General features: G+C 33.3%; 1 protein-coding gene across 1 annotated transcript in view; it reads right to left on the reverse strand.

Moving 5' to 3' along the window:
- Positions 1-11,685, reverse strand: part of Psmd11 (proteasome 26S subunit, non-ATPase 11) — a 96,209-nt gene that overhangs the window by 83,177 nt on the left and 1,347 nt on the right. The window contains exons 2-3 of the mRNA XM_076871785.1: positions 10,307-10,361; positions 239-6,058 (exon numbers count right to left, since the gene is read on the reverse strand). The gene's annotated coding sequence lies outside the window, so the exon portion shown is untranslated. The remainder of the gene's footprint in view (positions 1-238; positions 6,059-10,306; positions 10,362-11,685) is intronic.

An 11,685-nucleotide genomic window follows, 5' to 3' on the forward strand; every position in this document is an offset into this window, starting at 1 on the left:
ACTCATAATCCATTTGAATCTAATGTATGAAATATATGTCAAGAAATTTGTAATATTTAAACAACCAATAAAAAAATTGTACAAAAAATGTACACACACACATACATATATGGAAAAAATTTAATTTTCAAAAGGGCTAAAGATATAGCTCAGTGGTAGAGCAATAACCAAGCAGACATGAAGTCCCAAGTTCAATCAATATCCACCCCTCCACAAAATAAAAAACAAGACCACTTGCCTAGCATGCAATAGGCTGTAGACTTAATCACCAGTATCAGAAAACCAACCAACCAACCCAACTGGTTGCCCCAACTGGATACCCTGGTGTCGGCCTCAGCCTTGGGAGCCTGAAAAAAAGAGGAAGCAACAAGCAAACAACTCATTCCACGGATGCTAGAGTAACTGTTAGCAAAGGCCTACCTGCCTTGAGTAATAAAAATCAAGAAGAACGAATAACCAATTGGGGGAAAGTTCAAAAGTAAGATATAGTAGAAATGTGTTTGCTAAAGAGCTTACTACTGAAAGACACTGAAATGCTTGTTGTGCCCTTCACTACTTCCACATAAGGACAGAAGAGACAACATGGCACATTAAACCATATTTTGGCAGTTCATCTTGTTAATTATTTTGCAAGAATACAAACTGAGGTACTGAGTTGACCCTTACTTCCCTCCCCACCTTATTCACTTTTTTTTTTCCATCCACGTAGTAAACATGACTCTCACAGGTCCATTAAACCATTATCACAATCATTAGAACAGAATGCTGGGTTCAATTCAGAGAACCACATACAAATAAATAAATGTCCATTGACAACTAAAATAAAATTTTAAAAAACAAGAAACTTTCCAATCTACCCCTTTTTCTGTGCTTCTCACATTGAGGGTAAGCATCTCCTCAACTTCAATGATTATCCAGTCAACAATTCATCACAATGTTTTCACCCAGGTTTATTCTCACCTAACTGATCCCTGTAACTTCCCAGAAACTCACCCCATCACAAATCTCCTATAACATAATTTACCACCATTCAACCTACAGTTAAGTGCTTAAACACAAACTATACATTACTCACCAGTTTCAAGTTCTTCAGACTTCCTTTAGAATAAAATTCAAACCATGCTCCTGTTGAGTGATTTGGCATTTCTCCAATCTCCAGGTTATCTCTTGCACACCCTTTACACCCACCACTCAAGACCTCGCTTTTCCTTCCTCCAAGAATACTATGGTTCCTGCACTTCTTATTCCTACTGTCCAAAATACTGTTAACTGCTGGGCACAGTGGCACACACCTGTAATCCCAGTGGCTTGGGAGGCTGAGGCAGGAGGATTGCGAATTCAAAGCCAGCCTCAGCAATACTAAGGTACTAAGCAACTCTGTGAGACCCTGTCTCTAAATACAAAATAGGGCTGGTGATGTGGCTCTGTGGTTGAGTGGCCCTGAGATCAATCCCTGGTACCCACCTCCATAAAAAGTATTGTTAACTTCTTAAAATGGCTGGCTTCTTGAATCCCCATTTACAAGAATCCTCTTATGATGCACTCCCTTCCTACCTACACACAAGACAGCATCAAAGAATTTGTATGTATTTACTAAACGGATTTTGTTTTTAGGTTTAAAAACTTTATCCCCACTATTTCCACTGGCTTGAAAAGGTTTCTTTATATATCATGTCTGTTTCTCAATAATTTTAATCAGTTTCTTTTAAATTAAATATATACTAGCTTCACAAACTGAGGAAATTTACTATTATTTGAGACAGTAAATTGCTGAAGGTCACATAACTAGTGAATGATGGGAAAGCAAGAATTTTTGATTGCAACTTTTAGGCTTACTCTAAACCATAACATGGCTCAATTTACCTACCCAACTTAAATTAGCACTGTATTACATACATACCTCATATCCATACTACCTAAATGTGCTTTTCACTGCTTAACTTTCTTCCTATAAGCATGTATATGTAATTAAATAACTTTGCTTTATTATTCTCAGGGCACACCGAAAACTGTTTAGGACAATTATGTCCTATCATAATCCATCCTCAATATTAATTTTTCTGGATTAAAATTAATAAAATGAGCTGAGACAAGTATCAAATAATAAATAAAAAATTTTATTCATCTTTGTGGATAACAGGCACTCAAAGATTTGGTAATGAAAGATGGGAGACAGTCTACCATCTCCTACTAATCATCAATTTTTAGAGGAAAACAAACTAAAAATCACTAGATAAGAAAATAAAGCACCACTTTCAAATGGTAGTTCTGGCTTACTCAAAGCCTAGTAAACATCTCCAGACCACCCCAAAATCAAACAAAAAACTTCAATGCCCTTTTTGAACTCTAATATACTGTACTGGAGATTGAACCCAGGGCCTTGTGCATGGCAGGCAAGTGCTCTAACACTGAGCTACATCCCCAGTCCACCAAGTTCTGGTACAATGAATTACTTTATGGCTACATATACTAAAGAACATCTCTCCCCAAATCCTATTAGTAGACAAAAATTAAGTACACACACACTTCTTTTACAGAAGCTTTTAGGTATTAACCAGGTGATACATCAAGATATTATTACTTGTGCAAGAAATTTTTATTTTAAGCTTCCACAAAATCTAGGAATTACAGTTTTAATGTTGGAAAAATTTAAAAACCAGCATTCAGTAACCACCTTCACTGAGCTCATTAAGTTAAACTTAAAAATGCCATTAGCCAAGACTTTTGGCTAGCCAGACATTTAAACACATTTATGGACTAGCCTTTTATTCTCCTTTATGTGGTTTGTTCACATCCTCAACACATTATATTTACATAACACTCCAGAGACTTGCTTTTCACCTTCATTCCCTATAGTACAACTAAAGCTTACAGTCTAAGAAACAGGCCTCTTTTTTCCTAAAACCCTTTGGGATTTTGTACCATTTTACAAAATGCTAATTTGGAAATAAAATGGACGTATTTCGCAGAAGTCAGGCATTTTTCCTGTTGAAGTAAACATCTTTTTATTACAAAAAAAAAATCAGCCGGTAGTGAGGACATGTTTTCTCCATTAACTTAAAACACATTGCCTCATTAGCTGGGTATGGTGGCACATGCCTATAGTTTCAGTGACACTGGAGGCTGAAGCAGAAGGATTGTAAAGTTAAGGCCAGCCTCAGCAATTGAGCAAGGACCTAATAAGCAACTTAAGTGAGAATTATCTCAAAACTAAATACTAAAAATGACTAGGGATGTGGATCAGTGGTTAAGTGCCCCTGGGTTCAATCCCAAATACCAAAATAAATTAATTAAAATTAAAAAAAAACTATCTCTATGCAAATCACACATTGGTTTAATGCCATTTTGTTATTATGCACGGATTACTATGATATTCCAGAAAGAGCACAAACTTTTTTTTTTTCCATTTGTCAGTTTAAACTGGAGCTGAAAAACAGAAGACTTAAGTAAACTGAAAGTCATCATTGGGTTTTTTAAAAAGACATTTAAATAATTCTTCTTGAAGATATTTTCTTTAACAGCCACTTATTTCTACCCTGAAAAGAGCTGGAAATATAAAATTAGTATTTAAAACACCAAACTTAAAAAAAAAAAAAGACGGACAAAATGAGTAAGGTACATTTCATTTTTAATCATTGTGCAACACAAATTTTGTAAAAATGTTAAGACATTTACATTAAGTCACAAAGGAGATCAAAGACTTCTTGTTCGCTTGTAAATATTATCACATAGTATGGAAAACTGGCGACTTATTCTCATCACTATTACATGCATTTAAAGTTACATACTTACCAATTTTTCACTGTCTGCTTATCCCTGCTAGGAAAGGACAGAGTTCCTTAGAAATTTACTTCATTTTTAATCTTAAAGACACAAATTGAGGGTCCATACTTTGTTGAATACTTATCTAGAAGAATACATTATCATATCACACACTCAGATTATTAACTTCAGATTTACTTTAGAAGACTATCACTGCTCATACTAAAAAATATCAGAGTTGACTATTAAGGTCAAAATGGGAATTACAATGTGAAAACACCCTTAGGATATAACAACATTATCTAGGTTGTGGCTAAAAAATAGGAAGAACATCCTCCCAGGCCTTTCACTGATATATATAAGTCCCAGAAATCAGTATTTCTTAACCAAGTTTTTCATGCAGAGGATGATTTAAGAATTACTATGCTTAACAATTTTGAGCCTCAGGAGAACCTTGAAAACTGGTCTGCATGACCAATTCTGATAAACCTTCCTTTTACTCTATCCTCCATCTTAGTTACTCATGAATACTGCAGTAACAGCTTTAACAAGAAGAGAAAGAAGTTCTGGTTATTTTAATATTATACCTGTGCAATGTGAGAATCAAAGCACTGAGAAAAAATTTTCACTGTAAACTAAAAAGAAAACTTTACCCTTCAAAAGATTTTCTTAAGTGCTAGAAGGATTTGAGTAAAAACACTGTTTCAACTAACCAAAAGAAAATGATTTATGTATTAAATGTTTTTGTACATAACCTGTTAATTAACGGTTAGAAAAAAGTAAACCAAGAGTAACAGGGAAATGCCTAGCAATAAAATAATCATCTTAGTATTTCAGATTCAAGTAGTATCCGAAGAAATCAAGAAATTTGAATTGCTCACCTCTTTGATTAACGTCCCGTTTTAGTTAAATTTAAAAGGTAAAATTGGTACATAATAGTATAAAAGTAGTACTCACCAGAAAGGCAGCTTTAAAGAGATGGTTTTAAGGAAAACCATTTCCATTGTATCTACACCATTTCTTATACAGATTAAACTGTGAAAGGCAATGAAACTGTAGCCCTTGGGCAAGTTTACATAAAAAAAAAAAGGTGGCTATCTTAAAACTTGTCACCAATCGATACACTAAGGATTTTTTTAAAATTTTAATGTGAACACATGAATTCAAGATACAATAAAGGATGGTAATCACCACCCAGTTTTTTTTTTTTTTTTTCCCTTAAGTATAAGATTAGCTAGTTTTATGGTTAGAACATCTCAAACTAAACATCATTACACTTGAAGAGGAGGAAACCATGCACTCAAGTGTCAATGTTACAGACAGGATGATTCCATCTGGTAGAAATTAAGTTGTATGCTTTATTCCTCCCTCCTCAGTGTTTTCAGTTTGTATCAAACACAAAAGCACAATACTTGAAGGTTAAAGACAATCGCTTTAAGAATGAGTCAATGAACTCTGGTAAAATGAAAACAAAAAAAATTAATAAAAATGTTATCTTTCAAACCTGCTATATCCCCATTGCCCTTCAAGGGGATTACATGAGAATCTGGCTAGGTTTCTTGCTAGGTTGTCAGCCTTCATTTCAACATTAACGTGAAAAATAAGGTTCAAAGTAAAACTGACCCACAGTGGTATACCTAGGTAAACAGATTATAACTTACCAAAAGAAAATGAACAAAAAAAATATACACTTAATTAATTACAACTGCTACTAAAAACATTTAAAATTTAAAAAAAGCAGTATAAAAACAACTTCAGGCTTATGATAATACACCATTTTTCACTGCTAGATGTGAGGGAACTTGCTTTTTTTTTCTTAGGTTGATTCATACTCCAAAAAACTAAAAGCTGAATATGAGAACCACTATGGAGAAGCTTCTATGGAAACGACCCTGGACCCGAAGCGCCCTGGAGATTCCACAGTATTTACCAATAAAGGCAGAGAGAATTGAAACTTTCACTCTCCTCTCCTTTTATGTACAACTTATCTATCTATTCAGGTTCAACCCAGACAATATAATAAAGGCATAATTTACTAAACCTTTATTACAACTGAGGTTAGCAAACCTAGAACTACTTTGGCCCAAGTATTGAGTGTGTGAAAAGTGTGCAATGGATTCTCTTATTAGTTATACTCACAGTAAGTAACTGCACAGCTTTCTTCTTTGTGTGGGTTATATGGATATGTTTGAAAAAAAAGGAACATCAGGTACTTACAGATTAAACTAACCTGTACTGGCAGGGCTGTGGGATTTTTCTTCTCTACCAGTAAGTAGCAAATGCTGAAATTCTGCTGCTAGTTAACAAAAACACAAATTGTATTAAACTGAGGAGTTCAATCCAGTTTAAAAAGTCAATGTGCATTTAAATTCCTCAGAGTCTGTTATACATTTAGAGTTCTTCCCTAAATTTAACCACTTACAATGACTATTAAATTTGGCGTGACATGAGAATGTGCTGTTAATACTAAATATCTCTTGAATACATCTCAATTTTAATATACTATGTATTCTAATACGTGAATTGTGCTGGAAATTTTGGTTACCCTAAAAAGTGGATGAGTATATTAAGCATATATATTACTTCAAAATTAGAAATGGTTCCTCAGAGACAACTTTTAAAAGCTTTTAATTTTCAAGAAAATTGATTCATACTATTAGTAATTTTAAAATTTTTAAAACATGAGCTGAAAAGTAAATTCAATTACTTATTCCTTAAAGTTCACTAACAAGCTAATAGGTAAAAAGAATATGGCAATAAATAGATGTCCTATTATGTTTCTGATTCAAACTCTAAGGAACTATGATAATTTTTATCTCAGACTATGTGGGTAATTAAGCAGCCTGGGAAATGATACTGCAAATCCTTACTTTGATTTCTAAGACTAAGATATTTATAAATAAAACATTAATAATAATTTACATCAATGGAGATAATATGGTAAAACCTCAAAAATAAAACAGTAGAAATGCTGTTACTTTTCATTACATTTAAGGTTCTCAAGTCTAAAAAAAACTATATATAATGGTCTCCCTCCTCCCCCATAATCTCTAATAAACTGTAGAAACATTCTTCATTCTTCTTTTTCTGTTTTTGGTATTAGGGATGAATCCAGGGCTCATGCATGCTAAAGCACAAGCTCTCCCACTGATCTATACTCCAGGTTCTTTGTTCATTTTTATCAAAGTTGGGCATCAATGAATTTTAGAACCAGTTCCTCAAATTTAGAAATGACGAAGTCACACAATTTCTTTTAACATGCTAATAGTTAAAAACAAAACAAAAACAACCTAAAAACAAATCTAGTGCGCTTTAAAAATGCCAATAAGAATTTCATCTTTTACAAACACAGCATTACACAAACTCCTTATCAAACACACAGAGTACATTACTGAAACTGGGCCCTAACACCTTACACATCATTGCAGCGATTAAAACAACTGGGGGAATGGTTCAAGTAGTCAAATAAGATACTCACATCTGATTCCTCTGTAGTTAAAGCATACACACAAAAAAATCTCATCTGCTTCCTAAAGAACCTAATATTTAAAGGTTCCATTTAATGAGCTAGTCTTGACTTAATACAATGTTTAATTTGGTTCCAATAGCTTTTCAAATTAGTTTCAACAAAAATCTTTTTAAGGGTGTAAAATTCTGTTTATATTATTTCTACATCCTGCTTAGCAAAAACATGAGATAAACTGAAAATTAAAGAGAAATAGATCAAAATATTTAAACTTTTTTTTTTTTTTTTGGTACTGGGGATTAAACCTAGAGGCACTTAACCAATGAGCCACATCCCTACCCTGTTTTGTATTTTATTAGAGACGGGATCTCACTGTGCTGCCTCACTAAGTTGCTAAAGCTAGTTTTGAACTGGTGATCCTCCTTGCTTCAGCCTCCAGGGCTACTGGATTAGAGATGGGCATCACTGCTCCTGGCTCCAACTAATTTAGTTTTCAATTACTGTCCCAGTTGGGAAGAAAAGGAAAGGCTCTTCCTTTAAAGCCCAAAACATTATGCAAGAATGTATACTCAGAGGAAGAAACAGTGCTTATTCGGAGTCTTACTGAAGACATTTTCATAAAAATACTACTTTAATCTATATCCTTCCTAACAAAAATGCCATGCAAGAATGTTTAAAATGTTTGAAATTTAAAGTTTTAAACACTTAGGAAAACTGTACCCCATATATACCACATATCACTTTTAAAACATGTCAGAAAAAAATAAAAATTCAACTTAAAAAAAAAAACTTGGAAAAGTTTGATGTATTCAATATTAGGGAGTTCAAATTGAAGACCTATTTTCTCCACTTCTTACACATTCCCTACACATTCACTTGAATTAAATCCATAAGAGCTCAAAATTTTGTAGTTTTGAAAATTCAGCAATTAAAAATTATGAATATCCACTATATGCATGACCCCACATTTACAATATTGTTAAAAGTGCTTATTTTTGCTAACAAATAGGACACAGAAAAGTTGGATGTTTTCTTCACATAAAAAACAAAAGTAATAAAAATGATTTGAATGACAGAAAACAAAGTATATACTGAGAAATAAGGGTAAAAAAGAAACAAGAAAACTTCACTGTCATGAGATACCTAGAAGGGTAGTTAGCAGAATGTTTACTTACAAAAACCTGCCCTAGAGGCCACAGTTTCCTTTTGGAGGACTTTTCATAAAAGTTATAGTAAGATAAAACAAAGTTTCATTTTTGGAAGAACACACAAAGATTTTAGTACTATGTAGGTAACACCACCTTTTAAAAAAATATTTGATTTATAAAAATTAAGGGTACACATTTAATGTTTCTTTATCCCCTAAACAGTGCAAGTATTTTTGTAGTAGTTGTGGATACTTAACTCAGGGGCATTTTACCAGTGAGCTGCATCCCCAACCCTTTGCATTTATTTTGAAACAGGGTCTCACTAAGTTTTTTAAGTTCTCACTAAGTTGCTATGGTTGGCCTCACACTTGTAAATCCTCCTGCCTGGGCCTCCCAAGTTGCTGGAATTACAGAAGTACCCAGCAACACAAGTGTCTTTTATGTCTACTTTTATCAGCTGACTGAGTGAAGTGACTTCAACATTTTCTTTCATTTACCAATTTTTACTAGTAGACTTTACGGAAACTTGAAAATTATGTAATTCTCAAAACTGTATCTGAGTCATGGAATTACAAATATATAAATGATATATTATCAACTTATGCCACCATGAGTAAAGCCTCACCTAGTATTCAACCAAAACCTATTCCAATTATTACTATTAGAATTAGGCCAAGCAACTTCAAGAGATTCCAGTATATTGGAGAATGGTGGATGCAAAATAAAACAGATCTCCAATTAGTCTTAAAACGTGTAATTATTGTTATAAAATATTCCAGTGGACTATTTTGTCACTGAAACAACAATATTCTTTGCTATTTTAAAATCCATTCCCATAATTCAGTTACAATGAAAATCATGTATTCTAACAAATGGGTCCAATTTTGGAATTCTTTTAATGATTTTTTAGTTTCCAAGAATAAAAACACAATACAGGTCTATGTCATACTATACGTTAATTGCTCTCGTTCAGAGGAAATGCTATCTGGCTAGGATGGTGTTTTAACACACAAGAAGGAACAAACATAACCCAGGTTTGTTTTGGCCCCTCTTCCAATTTTCTCTTTATCCCCAAAACAAACACACAGACATACAACTTTTCTCACCAAATAAAAGCAAATCTTGCTTGGAAACAAACGTGGATACTATTCATTTGTGCATACTGCATAAAACACTGCTCAGTAAGAGTATGAACTATGAAATAATCATTTAAAAACCAGTTTAATACAGTTGTAACTTTGCCACATGATCCAATTTTAGTTTGGTTTCCTAAAAATTAGTAAACTATCCAGGTTGACAGGTCTGTAACACCCAAACCCTTTTATTCTATCACACGTGTACTCTACACCCATACATACCACACAAGCACACAAAGACATACAACCTTCCCACTCTTCACAGGGCTCTACATTAACATTTGCTCTAATGTGGTGAGGTCTGAAAATATTAAAAATCACAAACGTCTCCAGATGACCTTTCAACCTTGATGTCAATGTATAAGCTTAAGATTAATAACATATATCAGTAACCTGTGGCAGTTCCAATAATTAACTTATCCTTGAGGTTAAATTTAATAGTTTGAGGAGAAAATAACCAGTAAGATTTTCCTAGAAGTGAAAGTGAAAATTTTGAATGAAACATTTCATGCCTCCAAATTAAGAATGTCAAATTGTCAATTTACTAAGGTTCAATACAATATAAACTTTACTGAGGCTGTTAATTATGTAATATAAAGTACTTTGTATTTGTTAACACCACAGTCAAACGTGAATATTAATATAGAGCCTTCTCTGCCCAAAGAATATAAAAATCCTAAGTTTAATTAAATTTAGGGGCCTTCACCAAACTTGCTGCAAGTTTGGGGACATAAATATCCAACAGCCATAAAGCTGTGAAAGCCCCTATAAGGAATAAAATAAATCCCACTTGCCTCAGACTGAACAGGGCAACACTGAGACTCAGCCTCAGCCTGTCCTATGGCAGGGCTATAGGAAGAAGAAAATTTTAATTTTAGAAAAACATTACCCAATTAATTTAAAAGACATGCATTAAATTTAAAAAAAAAAATCCCAATGATCAAGCAAGCAAAGGATAAAAGAGCAGCTCTTTTATCTATTACAATTCCATTTTGAGCCCATATTTGTTTTTTTTCTGGGGAAGGGGGATTTCCCCCTATGTAAGTTTAATTAAACTGAGTTCAACACATAACTTGATCAATGGAATAGGTATTCTCCCATATCTAATGGCAAACATTGTGAGAGATTTCTAAATCACAAATTCAAATGAAATAATTCCAGCAGTCACTCAAAAATTGATCCTCATTTGCCAGTCTTGTTACTATTATCAGTAGTAAATCTTATAAAATAGAAACTAGTGCCAGACAAAATATTATTTTTGCTTTTCTATAAAGGGTGATAAGAGGAGTAGATGAAAGAGCCAAAACTGCCAGTTCTATTAATCTTCTAACTTTCTCAATAATGGCAATCACAGTGCCTCCTGAATTCATCAAATCCCCAAAGTAGGAAAGTTAAAATTCAATTTGACTCAACTTCATCAACTACTTAAAGAAGCACAAGTCAACGAGTTATTTCAACATAATTTGTCCCACTCAAGATTCAACCACACTAAGGACCCCAGAAGCAGTTAGGTAAAAGGTATTTTCTAGAAGCTTAATCATCTTTAGGTACATGAAAATTACAGATTAAATACACTAAATGGGCATCACCTATGGGCCACATAACTTACAAGGTACAGGAAAGATCATGTACTTAATTTTTTAAATGCCATGAATAACACCAGCAATTAATTGTTCAATTAGAATTTTATCACTCATTTAATTTTTTTTTATCCCTTTGGACCCCAGAGAGCACTAAACTTTGCTATAAAATATTTGTCTTCTCATAAAATGCAAATAAAGCTTTACACAATTTTTAAAACAGGTCTACCAACTCTTATGAAGTTTGTGGGTAAATCTATACATGAAATCCTTTATTGACACTGGGAGAACATTTCCTATTTAATCATTCTAAATGATTAATCATTTTTAATCAGGCCACTTTACCTTAAATACTTTTCAACAAAGTTTTTTCTTTGGAAGTATAAAAAACAAGTGGTCAAATCTAAGAAGCTTATGCATATCATAAAACAATTTAGCTATGCAAACAGTGGAAAGGAGTGTGGGACTGGCAAAAGCTTTCTTAAATGGATTCTGTCTTTTCAAAGTATGGAATTTTTTGCATCTCAATGGTACCAGAGAACAGAAGCCATATCAGAAGAGCACAGCACCACATTTTAAAAAATCATTCAGCT

This window comes from Callospermophilus lateralis, chromosome 11 (genome assembly GCF_048772815.1).
Source record: "Callospermophilus lateralis isolate mCalLat2 chromosome 11, mCalLat2.hap1, whole genome shotgun sequence".
Classification (NCBI taxonomy): domain Eukaryota; kingdom Metazoa; phylum Chordata; class Mammalia; order Rodentia; family Sciuridae; genus Callospermophilus; species Callospermophilus lateralis.